The 14,486-nt window shown below is 43.1% G+C and overlaps 1 non-coding gene across 1 annotated transcript; it reads right to left on the bottom strand.

The window, feature by feature from the left end:
• Positions 1-13,717: 13,717 nt before the first annotated feature.
• Positions 13,718-13,827, bottom strand: LOC115070352. The gene has a single exon (XR_003849518.1). It is a non-coding gene; the product is annotated as a U6 spliceosomal RNA (small nuclear RNA).
• Between the last annotated feature and the right edge of the window lie 659 nt (positions 13,828-14,486).

Genomic DNA, 14,486 nt, shown 5'->3' with positions numbered 1-14,486 from the left:
AAGGCTCATGCTGTTTACACCAGTTCTTAGGCTTCGCATAGAGTTGAGAATCTTAAGCCAAATTTAAGGAAGGAAGGAAAAGATAATTTAAATTATAGCCAATCTTGGTGATTTAATGGCAATAATGTTTTGAAACTATGAATGCATTTTTCTATTTTGTGTCCTTCCTTCATTGCCCCTGCCCTAGGTGGCTTGAGGCAGCTGGCATCTTGAGAAGACCAGGGTTTATTACAAAGGGAGAGCAAAAAGAAAGAACAGCAAACAGAAAAAACCTAACGAAGCAACTTCCCCCCAAAGTCCCTTAAAAACCAGTGTCATCGTCAAAGATTTCTAGATTCTTTTAATTGCCTTCAGCATTTGAACAGTACGTTCTGAATCAGTGTATATATAGCCCTGTAGTGAAAGAGGAAACTACTGTAAGGTATCTCCAAGAAGTGGAATGAAAGACAGGATTTGGGGGAAGCTCTGATCTTCTTTATTGGGGGGAGAGAGAGAGAGAGAGAGAGAGAGAGAGAGAGAGAGAGAGAATATGAATTTCTGAATTTTGTGTTATCCTAGCTTTGGCCCAGGAAGTGGGGAGGTGTATTGGAGAAGTGTAGGCATTGCCAAGGACAGGCTGACTCTCGTCCTTCTCATTTGAGACACTGCTGAATAGATTGTTCAAAGCGTGTTGTGGTTTGAATGTAAAATGTCTATATTAGTTACTTTTCCTTTTGCTGTGATAAAATACCTTGACAAAAATGGCTTAAGGGAGGAAGAAGTTTTATTTATTATCTTACAGTTTGAAGGTACATCATGGCAGCAGGAGGTTGAGGCAGCTGGTTGTATCACATCCATAGTCAGGAAGCAGAGAGTGATCATTCTGTGGCTCAGCACGCTTTCTCCTTTTTATTTAGTCCAGGATCCCAGCCCATGGGATGGTGCCACTTAAATTCAGGGTAAGTCTTTGTACCTCAGCTAACCTACTCTAGATGATCCCTCACAGGTATGTCCAGAGGCCTGACTCCTAGTGAACTTAGATCTTGTAAACTTGACAATTGATATTAACTTTCACAGTCCCCCCCAACAGGCTCCTTAGCTGGTGGTGCTGTTTGGGGGGATTGTAGGACCATTGGGACTGTGGCCTAGCTGGAAGTAGGTTGTGGAGGGTAGGCCTTGAAGGTGATATCATTCTGGTTCTGGTCTGAGCTCTCTGCTCCCTGATCTGCCAGCATGTGAATAGCTTCCACCTCAGACTCCCACCACTGTGTATGGAGCCACCCTAGCCACCATGCTTTCCCCACTATGATGAACTATATTCCTTGAAACCATGAACCAAAATAAACCTGTTTTCCCTTAAGTTGCCTCTGTCAGGTATTTGGTTACAGATTGTGACCTCATCCACATGGCAGTGTACAGGGTGTGGTCAAGCATAGGGAAGCCTAGATGTTTAGCTTTCATGGTTTATCCTTATTTCTAGAAAGGTGCAGATGAACTCTGAAGATGATGGGAATTTGGGTAGGGAGTATTCCCTATGGAGCCACAGTAGTTGGGCAAGTCCCCTGTAGCAAGGCTGCACAGTGGTCTGCCTGGGATAGGCCATATTGTAAACATAGCAGATGGAGTGAATCTAGATCCAGTGGAGAAGAGCAAAAGGCCAGGAGCGCTGGTACACAGGGATCTGCTGGGCTCTGACCAGCAAGGAAAGCCTGCGTGCACTGTAAGCCACTCTCATACAGCCACAGACTGCAGCTGTGAATCCCACTGGGACAAGCAACAGCCAGGCTGCTCAGAGATCCTATCCCCACTCACCCTGTTTAGAAGAGCCAGAATGGGCAGAGGAATGTGGCTCTTCACCTGCCTTGTAGTCACTGAGCCCCACCCCTCTCCTCTTCCAGCCAGATGTCTGCTTGGTTCAGAGTCAGGAAGGTAGCCAGAAGTCTGATGAGACTCAGCTTTTATTCCCTGCTACAGAGTAAAAGAGTCCATGTTCTTTGAAGTGATCATTTAAATTACAGTGTTATACTAAGACTCAACCTTTGATTAGCCATCAAAGTAATCAGATTATCCTTTTGAATATTTAAAAAAAAATCAAATCTACCCTCAGAGGACAAAGACTAGCCATTACTGAAAGGCTTCTACAAATACTCTGGGAAATTTAGGACAAGAAAACCTTAAGCTTATTAATTATCCACTCTAATGCAGTGGAAAGTAACCATCCTTTACTTTCTTCTTTGACATTTATAAACATTGGAAAAATACACACACACACACACACACACACACGCACACACACACACAAAGCCACAAGTTAGTAGGAAAAACATTACAGACAAAACAAAGAAGCCACATATGCTTGGTCATTCTGAATTTTGATGGAAATTAAGTGTTGCCATCCCTGTGTGCCTGAAAGCAGAGCCAGCAAGAGGGTGAGAGATTGCAGGAGCGCTTGTGGAGGGAAGCAGCATGTTTTTTCTTTGCCTAGTCTCCTGCAAAGAAAGCTATTTGCTTCCAGCAGGCCCCTAGCTAAAGATGGACGAGGTGCTTATCAGTTCATGGAACGTTTAATAATTGATTAGAGTTTGCATTTGTGACTCACATGACTGCACGGTCATAAGGACTGTCATTATTTTCACTTAGAAATGAGGAATTTTCCCATTGAATATATTTTAAAGGCTTATCAGGAGACAAAAATAAGGGTTCAGGGACTGACTGAGATGGCTCAGTAGATAAAGGTGCTTACTGCCAAGCCTGATTACCTTAGTTTGAGCCCTAGAACCCACATGGTATAAGGAGAGAACAAATTCCCACAAGTTGTCCTCTTGTTACTAGGGAATTTGGGGTTCCTTCTTTGGGGATTTTCATCTCATTAATAAAATAATTTTTTAAATGGACTCAAAAGGAAACTCAATTGTTGAGGACAATTTTCTTAGATTCTAAGAGAAGAACAGGACAGGCAGCTGCCAGGAGAAGGAAGATGGGGAAGTGGAAGAGAGAGAGCTGTGGTGTTTGAGTCAGGCTGGCATATTCCTCAGTGGAGGTCAGCAGGCAGTGACATGGTAGACAAGCAGTTGCATGGTGCAAGAAGGGGGCGAGCTTCAGAGAACCAGTGAGAAAACCTAGAGGGTCTGGGAAGGTATACTCAAGCATTTGGACAGTATCTGAGAAAAAGAGATAGAAGGAAATGGAAAGGTTCTGCTCAGAAAAGCAGGCGGGCTCTTCAGCGCTACTTGATGGCAGATCTACAAGTGGCTGCACTGAGGGAGAGGTTTGGGAAGGGGTAAGCACATACTGTAATACAGAGTGGGAGGCACAGAGGAACGCCGGGTAGAGAGTGTCCAATTAGGAGTCCTTTATTAACTGGTGTCAAAGAAGGGGTGCTAATGCCCCAAAGAACTCTCGACCCCAAGGGGTGGCAGAGTGGGGTTTATAAAGCTTAAAACCATAATTACATCATGTCAGGGGCAACACCAATAACCATAGTTACATTAGACCACCATAGTTACACTAGATCAGGAGCAGGTCAGTTAACAAAGAGGTTTTCAGTCAACAAAAAGTTTTGGTTAGGAAAAAGTTTTCTCAGAATTGCAGAAAGAATGGGCTCCATAGAGATGCAGGTATAGTTGGGTGGAAGGATATGCTACCTGGACATGCTACCCAGCTACTTGTTTCCCAGTATTGCAGAAACAAGGTACCTGTGAAACTACAGGTGCTGGCTGGTTGCAGTGGGAATAGCTGGGCAGGAATACGGAGTAAAACAAAACCTAGAACAAAATGGAGTCAGCTTTGCCATTTCAAACACCTCATGCGTTAGATAGCTTCAGTTGTCAGCTTGACACACCTGGGTAGAGGGAGCATCAACTGAGGAATCTTCTCCATTGGATTGGCCTGTGGACATGTCTGCAGAACATTTTCTTGATTGTTGAGTGATGTGGGTGGGCCCAGCCCACTATGGGTGGTACTACCTGTGGGCAGATGGTCCTGTGCTGTGTAAGAAAGCAGGCTGAGCACAAGTCAGTAAGATGTACTCCTCCATGGGCTGTACTTTGGTTCCTGCCCCGAGCTCCTGTTCCATCTGTCCTCCATGATGAACTGAGGGCTGAAGGTGAAATAAACCTTTTCCTCCCCAAGTTGGTTCTGGGCATTGTTTTAGCACAGCAATAGAAAGCTATCTCAGACACCCCATTAAGGAGAAAACTATTCGTTCCATCTCCTTAGCATGTCTTCAGGTGAATCAGCTTGCCTAAGGAGTGGACTCCTGGCAAATTGATTGACACCCAGCTAAATTATATTCTTAAGGGAGGAGACAATAGTATATAATGCTCTGATCTTCAAAGAGGATCAGAATGTCATGTCCACTCAGGGTCAGAGGTATTCTAGTCTTTTGACTAGGAGGAAGTAGCTTTCCCTTAATGGACCTTAACAGGTCTACCTTTTTGTATGATATTTTAAAGCCTAAGATTGGGAAGGTTGATGTTTACCTTTTAAGTGTTACCAGGGAAACAGGAAATGGGTTTAAAGCCTACTGAGAGGCAGGGGTCTATCCGCCATGGCTTCTAAGGCTATTGTAACATTCTCCACTTAAGAGCTGACCCTAAAATAATCTAGAAGATGGGCTGAAAGAGGGGATGAATGTAACTGGGTTTCCACCATGAAAATTCAGAGATCTGATTCCAAAGCCACTCACAGACAGTGCTAGTGTCTGGACTGGAGTTTTAGTCACAGTCATGGAGAGCCTCTAAGTAGGGGTACTCATTTAGCAGAGACAGCAAGAAATAAGAACTCCCTTCTAGTGTTCCTGGCCTCTGGCTAGGACAGAGTCCAAAACATTTCTCCCTTCTGGCCTAAGGCAAGAATTAGAACTATTTTATTCCAGGATCTCTGCCCCCAAATCTGCCTTGCCAGTTTCTATCTCCTGTTCTCATCAGTCTCACCTCCATACATACATTGTGACACCCGTGTACACAATAATAAAATGTAATAGCTGGGTGTGATGGTGCATGCCTTTAACCCCAGCACCCAGCAGAGGCAGGCAGAACTCTGTAAGATCGAGACCAGCCTGATCTACATAGTGAGTTCCAGGCTAGTTGGGGCTACAGGGAGACCTTCTCTAAAAAAAAAAAAAAAAAAAAAAAAAAAAATTAAGTAATAAAAACGTTTAAAAATAAATAAAAGCCCAGATCTAGTGAGTGCTATTTGTTCACAATACTTGTTACACATAGGGCAATTCTTATGTAATAATAGAAGCTGAAAAGGCAAACACAAGGACCAGATAAGAACACCCAGCTGTATGAAAACGCATCACACACACACACACACACACACACACACACACTCACACACACACAATGAGGGGGTGATATTGAGAGAAGAGGGGGTGGTAGGAAAAAAATAGAATGCCCAGAGTATTCTCTCTGCCTCAGAAAGGAAGGCCGGTGGGCATCTCGTATTCTTATCTCCCAGCTGTCTTCACCAACATCTATCCTGTGTTCTGACGGCTTCCATCTCAGTACCACGGCAGCTTTGAGGGAGTGTTGGGGTATGTGCCTTTGATTAGGCAGTGTGGGGATCACGTCTTTATTTGTCTTTCTCTCCTGAGGTGCAATGTAGGATAGTGAGTAGGTGTGGAAGAAAGGCGCCTGCATCAAAGCAAAAAGCGAGCGAGCGAGGGAAGCTGAGGTCAAATGCCCTGCCCCAGCCTCCCCATCTGTGCTGCGCACTCTTCCCTCTGCTCCGTGAGAGTTTTACTTCTTTTTCTAAGATGTCTCCAGCCTTGCATTAGCTGTCAATGTGCTCATGTTAGTTATTTGTACATGATTTGAGGATTGGCTCCATATAATGGGAACGATTGTAGGTGCTATTCATTGGGTACCTCCCATGAGTTGGGCAGGGGCCAGGACACGCTGCACACCCTCTTTCGTGCTCCCTAGTCTTCTTTTTTGTTTTTTTTTTAACTTTTACAAAAACTTTATTGAGAATGTTAGGCAAGAACACTCCCAAGTTAATTCTTAAATGGTCAGTTCTTCAGTGTGTATACACTGTCATCAAGACCAGCCAGTACATGGGAGTGAAGAGTTTGGAAGATGCTTGATAACGGATGTGTGTCAATGAGTTTATAAGTTAATATTTCTATGATGAAAGAATTGTTTATACCTGTCATTTATTTAACAAGATGCCAATTAGCAAATATTTGAGATCCTCCGTGTGTCAGATGATGCTAAGCAATGAAGTACAGAGACAGGTACATCCTCAATACCAGTAAATAACTGGTGGTTGCCAGGCATGGTGGCATACTCCTTTAATCCCAACACTCAGGAGGCAGAGGCAGGCGGATCTCTGTAACTTCAAGGCCAGCCTGGTCTACATAGTGAGATAGTGAGTTCCAGGTCAGCTGGGGCTACTGGGAGACCCTGTCTCAAAACAACCAAAAAAAAAAAAAGAAAAACCTCCCAAATTGCATAACTCTTATCTCTAGGGGGAAAAGAAAGTCCTTGAACCATGAATAGGAGATGTGAAGGAGAAGTCCTGTACTAATTTGGTCAGAGGGACATAAAGGACAGTTTTTGCTCCTTGCCCTCCTAGGTTGACTAAGTTCCAGGGGACTATGATCATCTCTCAAAATGTCCAGTAACTGTGGTGAGTCACCTGTCCTGTCTGTGTTATTTCACTCAGTATAACAGTTTCTAGATCCATCCATTTACCTGCAAATTTCATTATTTCATCTTTCTTTACTGCTGAATAGAACTCCATTGTGTAAATATACCACATTTTTGTTAACCACTAGTCAGTTGAGGGGCACTTAGGTTGCTTCTATATCTTAGCTATTGTGAAAAGAGCAGCAACAAACATGGTTGTACAAGTGTCTCTACAATAGGATGAGTCCTTTGGGTATATGCCAACGAGTGGTATAAGCTCCCTGGTCTTCTTAACAGGCAGGTTTAGAGTGGGCCTGGGTGCCTGAGTTACTGCATTTTTCAAAGGTAATACCTAGGCTGCTGGTCCCAGGATGTTCTTGAAATAACAAAGTGCAGATGACTGAAACTGATCAATTCTTCAGCTATGTTAAGGTCACCTCATACCTGCTAGTTATATTGGCATTTGGACTCATTGTTCGTAATTTCAAAGTATGAGGTCCCTGTCCGTAAATCTGCTACAAAGTGCAGATGACTGAAACTGATCAATTCTTCAGCTATGTTAAGGTCACATACCTGCTAGTTATATTGGCATTTGGACTCATTGTGCGTAATTTCAAAGTATGAGGTCCCTGTCCGTAAATCTGCCTAATCAGTTTCTATCGTCTGTTCCTAAAGTGCCACATCTTGCCAAAGGGTTTCTTTTAGAGTCTGTCTTTTTACTGGTGGACCCTAGCCTCCAGGCCCCAGGCCTGAGGGGAAGGGCTCTCAGTTCCAGCTGGGGGAGTGCTTGGCAGGTCCCACTGCACTCAGTGGGACTGCACCGGAATAGAAACATTAGCCTTAATAGGAAAAGCCTGTGTTCAGAGGGAAGCGAAGACAATTGCTCACAACTCAAGCACTTGCAGGCCATCAGCTCATTTGACATCTTCCTGTGAGGCAGGAGCTGCTTCCACTGTACAGACGGGAAATGGAGGGTCAGTCTTCTGGCACTTTCAAATCCCTTGAAAGGATACGTCAGCTCATTTGACATCTTCCTGTGAGGCAGGAGCTGCTTCCACTGTACAGATGGGAAATGGAGGGTCAGTCTTCTGGCACTTTCAAATCCCTTGAAAGGATACAGCACTGAGTTCTTTGAGGTTCACAGAGGAGGGTCTGGTGAAGATCCAAATGCTTTTCTTTGATGGAGGGAAATCTGGGAGAACTGTCCCTTGGTCCACATCCTGCAATTTAATACTCTTTGGCTGTGAGCAGATCACTGGGCTCTAGATAGTATCTATCTATACAGCAGGTGCAATAGTGTGTGTGTGTTATATGTTAGCAAGTATGATCTTCCAGAAAGCATCATTTTCCCATGAACTGTTTTATGATCTGTTTATGAACATTATGATCTGTTGAGGATAGCCAAGATTCCACATTTCAATGTTCTCTTGGGCAGACAGTCATATAATCAATGGGAACACTGTCCACAGTGAAAACCAACATTATTTATTTATTTATTTATTATTTATTTATTTATTTATTTATTATTTATTTTTAAAGATCAAACCCTGGGCTTCATGCATGGTAACCAAGTGCTCTACCATGAAGCCATGCCTGCAGCCCACTTAATGCTCTAGCAGCGGCTCACTGGTAGATCTGTACAGAGTGGACACCTGATAGCCACGTTCCCAGCCAAGGTTGGACAAGGAGGTGGTGACTTGCCTTCTCCTTCCAGCTCTTATGCTGGAAATAGGCATCCTTTTCATGATTTAGGATTTATTTAGTGCCATGTTGTTTATATTTTTGTGCTTTTTGCTGCCATTTCAATATTTATAATGCCATTTATATTTCGACAAATATAATGCTAGTGTACCTATGTGCAAGATGTGTCTTCTGGAAAACTTTGTGTACTAGCTTCATGAAGGCATGAGTTGCCAGGCTGTTGGAAGTGAGTTCAGTGTTAATGAATCATATATATATATATATGTGTGTGTGTGTGTGTGTGTGTGTGTGTGTGTGTGTGTGTGTGAAACAAGGGGAACAGAAACATGTAAAACGAGGGTGCATATTGATCAGTTGCAGAAAATCCTGTGACCAGAGGCTCTTATGAACCCAACCCTGCATCTCTCCTGGGGGCAATGGTTCAGTGTTCACAAATTCAGTGTTGGTAGTGACTTTATAGAACCTAACTACTGCAGATAACAAGAACCAATGGGATTTCAGGGACACACCAAATACCATGTCCCTTCTTGATGGGCCCTAGAGACCATGGCCAGGATCAGAGGTAGGGGGAAGGGGAGCCTGTAGTTGAACACATGAGTGTGGACTCTTCCTATAAGATCTGAGTCATCTCCTTCCTGTCTTTTTCTTTTCTATATCTACAAAAGAATGCCTCTGTTGCCCATGCCTGTAAAAGGTGATGATGTGATACCTAACTTATGGTTTACAGTGAGGCTTAGGAAATTTAGTATATATTGGATGTTGAGAACCGAGTCTGGAAAATAGAGGCGAGACTGGGGTGAGGTGACTGAGGTGCAGTATGATGGGGATGCTCGTCCTGCATTTGTATGGCTCCTTATGTCTTCCTCTTCTCACCCTTGTGTCCTTGCTAACCAATGAGCATTGATTAGCTCCATCACACTTTTTTCTTTTTCTTTTTTTCATGTGTGTATATATGTGTATGTTTGATTACATGCATATAGGTACATGTGTGTATGTGTGCACATGTGTTTGTGTGTAGTCGTGTGTAGGTCGGAGGTTGATGTTTGGAATCTTCCTCCATCATTCTTTCACCTTATTCTTTGAGGCAGGGTCCCTCAGTCAAACCCAGAGCTCACCAATACAATTAGTCTCATGCTAACCAGCTTGCTCCAGGAATTTCTGTCTCTACCTTCCAGGGCCACCATACCCACCTGGCATTTACATGGGTTCTGTGGATCCAAGCTCTAGTTCTCTCTCTCTCTCTCTCTCTCTCTCTCTCTCTCTCTCTCTCTCTCCTTTCCCCCTCTCTCTCTTTTACAGGGTCTTACTATGTAGCCCTGGCTGGCCTGGAACTTGCTAGATAGGCCAGCCTGGACTTGAACTCACAGAGATCTGCCTTTCTCTGATTCCTGAGTGCTGGATTATAGGTGTGCACACCATGCTCAGACAAATTCCATTTTTTCCCTTGTATGGCAAGTGCTTTAACTACTGAGCCATCTCCACAGCCCCAGCTTTGCCATTGTTAATGGGAGGCCTCCTTCTCTGTTCAGGAGGCTCTTGAAGAGAAGAAAAGAGAAGATCTTGAGGCCATTGTTGGCTGTCCTGAGTCTCTCTGAGCCCCAGCCTCACACTGGGTCCAGCATGTTCCATTTCTGGGCTTCCATTTTTTTCCATCTGTCAGATGGACATTACCTCACCTGACACCCTTGACCACAACACTGACCCATGATGGTGGCTTGAGGACCAAATAAGATGATGTGGGCATGCTTTTGACAACTTTAAGGTATGGGACAAGCAGGAGGTGCTAGTATTAGTGCTTGGTGATGGTCTCTGACTCTGTCATCCATCAGGCTGTCTTAAGATACTTTGCTTGAACCTGCTCCTGGCAGATTCAGCCTGCACCACTTCTCTGGGAAATGAATTCCATGTGGCTGAGCCTCAGGGAAGGAAGGAGAACATTATATTTTATTCCTTTTGTTGTACTCCCTCAAATAAAAGAAAAAACAAGAAAAATCCCCTAGTACATTAGAAGACGGTTCACTCCTGGCTAGCCTTTGCAAAACCTTGTGTCCTGGCTGTGCTGTTACCTGTGGACTCATTTTGACCTTTGAAGGTACCACCATAATTTTATAGGAAGACAAAGAGGAGACATTTATTAATGACATCTCAAGGGCCACGTAATGTGCTAAGTGCTTTAGATAAACCCTTTGTCATCTTTACAGCAGCTCTGCCAAACAGATGTGCTCTCTTCACTGCACAAGGCTAGAGAGATTAAAGAGCTTGCCTGGAGTTATACAGACAGCCAGTGGTGGGGTTAGGACTTGAACCTGGTTCTGCTGAATCCAAAAGCAAGAGACAGGGGAAGTGACCTGAGGGAAGATAGGTGACCCTGTTACCCATGGGCTTAGGAGTCACGTGGTTTCATACCACTACTTTCCTTGCCTGTTGGTGACTTTGGGAGAATTACTTTAGGTTGTCTAAATCCTTAGTTTTTCCAGGTATAGAAATAGTGATTTAGTATTTCCCTGGCATTTTTGTAAGATTTAAGTGAATGCACATACACCCAGCATTATAACAGTCCCTGGCTCAGACTAAGCAGTGATAGAGCAGGACACTTGCCATCCTCCTCTGGCCTCTGCATACATGCACAGGCATGTACACCCACACATAACACACACTCACACACACATTCATACATGCAATAAATAAAGGAAATAAGAAAGATGAGTAAATGTAGGAATAGAGGATCTGGGCATCCAGCTTCTGGACTGGGGGTATTCAAGGAAGGAACAGATCTAAGGTGACCATGCTACCTCAGCCCTGCCTGAGATTCAGATCTCATTAGATATGGTAGAGTTTTTTTTAATCTCCTGTGATACTACCTGACAGAAATAGCTTGAAGAAGAAAAAGTCTTTAGTTCATGGTGTCAGAGCTTTCAGCCCATAGTTACTTGGCTCTGCTTCAGGGCCTGTGGTGAGGCAGAAGATCATGGCAGAAGGGTATGGTGGAGGACAGCTGCTCACTTCATGCGAGCCAGGAAACAGAGATCACAGAGTGGAGAAGGGGACCAAATATCCTTCAAAGTCACAAGGCCATGACCATCTTCCCCAATCCACCTCCACCCCTGATTTCTACCACCTCTAATAATGGGTCAGTCTGTTGATTAGATCAGAGCTCTCATGAGCCAATCACTTCTCCAAAGCCCCACCTTTGAACATTGTATTGGAGACCAACTTTCCAATCCATAATTGGAGGTTTGGGCATATGCTGATGGATGGTGGAGAGGTTTGCTGAGGTGCCATCATCAGAACCTGGCCCTTGTATGCTAAGAAAAATTTCTGGGGATTTGTCTCTAGGATGTAACTAAGACTTCCTGGAATAGCTGCTGTCTGGGAGGATAGTGAAACTTGTTGAGGTGTGAGCCCTTCCAAGTGACCTTGTCATGCTGGTCACTGCTCATCATACCAGCAAGAAGAAAACAAGCACATGAAACCAGGGAGAAGAGGCATTTCCTCTGTAGTATCCCTCTAGGACCCTTGTTGACAGAGCTTAGAATCATGCATGCTGGGGAAAGGAAACTCTTTATAGGTCCAGCTCCAGCATCACGAAGCAGGGCAATGAAGGGTGACAATACTCAGACAATGAGTTGATAGTGGGCATGCTAGAACCAGGTTTATGTGACACCAAAGCTCGAAACAATTCTATTAGAATAATGAACTTTCAACTTTCAGTTTTCCTGTATTTAATCCAGCAACAATACTTTCCTCATAGGGATTCTCTGTGTATTTGATAAGATGTTATACTTGTAGGTCTGGCATGTGAAACAAGCTCATTGAGAATTAATCGCTAGCCTATCTTTGAATTGAGCACTATCAAGAAATATGAGTGATTGTAAAGCCCCTATTTCTAATTTCATAGGTGACAAAACTACATTACAGAGAGGAATGACTTGGCTCAGGTTTCCATACCTGCCAGTGATATTGGGGGCAACAGTTAGGCCTGGACCATCTGAATCCTAGTTCACTTATTTTGTATGCTCTTTTCCGCATACAGTTTGATATATTAGTGACTACAGGGGAGTACTGGCAAGAGCAGGCCCATGTGAAATCATTTAACACTGGCTGGGCACGCTATTTTCTCTGTTGCACAATCCCAAGACTTGGTTTTGTTTATCAGGAGAAAAGGTTATTTTGACCAGTTCAACCTTTCCCTTAGAGATCAAGTTAGTGTTTTTGTTTATTATTGAATTTGCAAGATGTGACACTCAAGTTTGTGAGCACTATTAACCTTCTGACACGAGGAGGGCATAGGCATAAACATCTCGTTGCTGTCAAAGTGTAGTCTTGGACTCGTTTTCATCCACAGCTTCCTCCCGTTACCACTTGGGGATCTGGTAATACCATTCCAGTCTGAGTCATCTGGGAAGGCTTCAGGATTTCTCTCAGTCCTTGAAGGACTTTCCGTTTGTGGGTTTCTCTTTTTATTTCCATAGTCTCTTCAGGGGAATGAGTCTGCAAGCCTGGTTTCTGCTGAGTCTCCCAAACTGATAATTGCCGAGCCTCTGTCTCAGGCCAGTCCCTCTGACCACCTTTAGACTCCCAGTCTTTCTGGGCAGGTCCGTATGAAGTTCTCTATGCATCTTTATCCTAGCGTGCCATCCCACAGGGAGCTCACCGTCTTCCATATCTGCTGTTCCTGCTGAGCGGCATCTGGAGTGGCACCTCTGTCCACTGAAGAGCCAGCAGGGCATCTGCTTGAATGCTTCTTGTCACTCTCCAAATGCACTTTGCAGTTTTTGAAGTGCATTTTCTATTGTTTCTTTGGATCTCTTAAAATTAATTAATTGATTTAAAATTCTTTTAGTGTCTAGGTGTTTTACTTGTGTGGATGTGTGGTTCCCACTTTGTTATTGTCTGTTTATCTAGATGCCTATGTGATTATCTTCACTGCTCTTATCTTTCTTAAATTTAATAAATTATGTTTAATTAGATTTTCCTGAAAATTTATTAGGCCTCTGAAAAAATATCTCCAGTAATAGTTCTACAATATAATCATATGACACAAGAATTTTCCATAGCATACATTTGATCATCCACAATTAGGAGAGTTTAGGGAATATAAAAGTGTTTGATTCTAGTATGTGATTAGCTTTGTCAGAATACAGAAATAACTAAAACACATATATTTTAGTTTTGGTACAAACTTTGTGAAATTATATAAATCGTCCCAATAGCCATGCAATTAGTTTTCATTACTGACTTAAAACAATTGTAGAGGCTTGCTTCCAATTTTACCGAATGACAATAATTGATTATATTAAATTAGTTCAATTAAGCTTTGTTTTAGTATTTACACGGTTAAGTATTCTGTCAAAGTGTCTGTGATGTTCCAGGCGCTTGCTTTTTATTCAACATGAGAGTTTAGAAGTACGGAACACTTCAGGGATTTGCATGTCGTCCTTGCACAGGGTCATTCTAATCTTCTCTGAATCGTTCCAAGTTTAGTTAGTATATGTGCTGCTGAAGTAAGCACTTCACTGGAACTTATTTTTATTTAATTTTAAAATTGAGTATACTCACTGTACATGGTATTGTCTACTATAAGGCCATTTTCATATGCATATTTCTTGTACATTGAACACAGTCCTCACCATATTCCTTCCCTTAAGCCGCTCGCCCTCCTGTTAGTCCTCCCTGTCCTCACTGACAATCTCACTTCTGCTTCCACTATATACATGTATGATCTCATGTATCTATATCAAATCTAGGCACCACAAATGGGAAAAAACATGGTATTTGTTTTTCTGAGACTGGCTTAGATTGCTTAATATGCTTATCCCTAGTTGATCCATTTTTCTGCCAATAGTGTGACTTTGTTCTGTAATATGGCTGAAAACATTTCGTTGTGTATGTATACACCACATTTTCTTCATTCACTTCTCTGTTGACAGACACCTAGTCTGGTTCTGTAACTTAGCTGTTATGAATGGTGTTGCAGTAAACATCACTGTGCCAACCTCTCTGTGAAATACTTATATGGAGTCCTTTGAATATCTGGGATTCACTATGACCAAAGCAACTTAAGGGAAGAAGGACTTCATATAGTAGGATTTCAGTCATTTATGGCAAATGTGTCATGGTGGCTAGAGTGGGTTAGTTGGTGTTAGTGGGAGCAGGCAGGAGCTTATCCTC

This window comes from Nannospalax galili, unplaced genomic scaffold (assembly GCF_000622305.1).
Source record: "Nannospalax galili isolate Female #2095 unplaced genomic scaffold, S.galili_v1.0 scaffold356, whole genome shotgun sequence".
Taxonomy (NCBI): domain Eukaryota; kingdom Metazoa; phylum Chordata; class Mammalia; order Rodentia; family Spalacidae; genus Nannospalax; species Nannospalax galili.
This window is presented reverse-complemented; position numbering and strand designations above follow the sequence as displayed.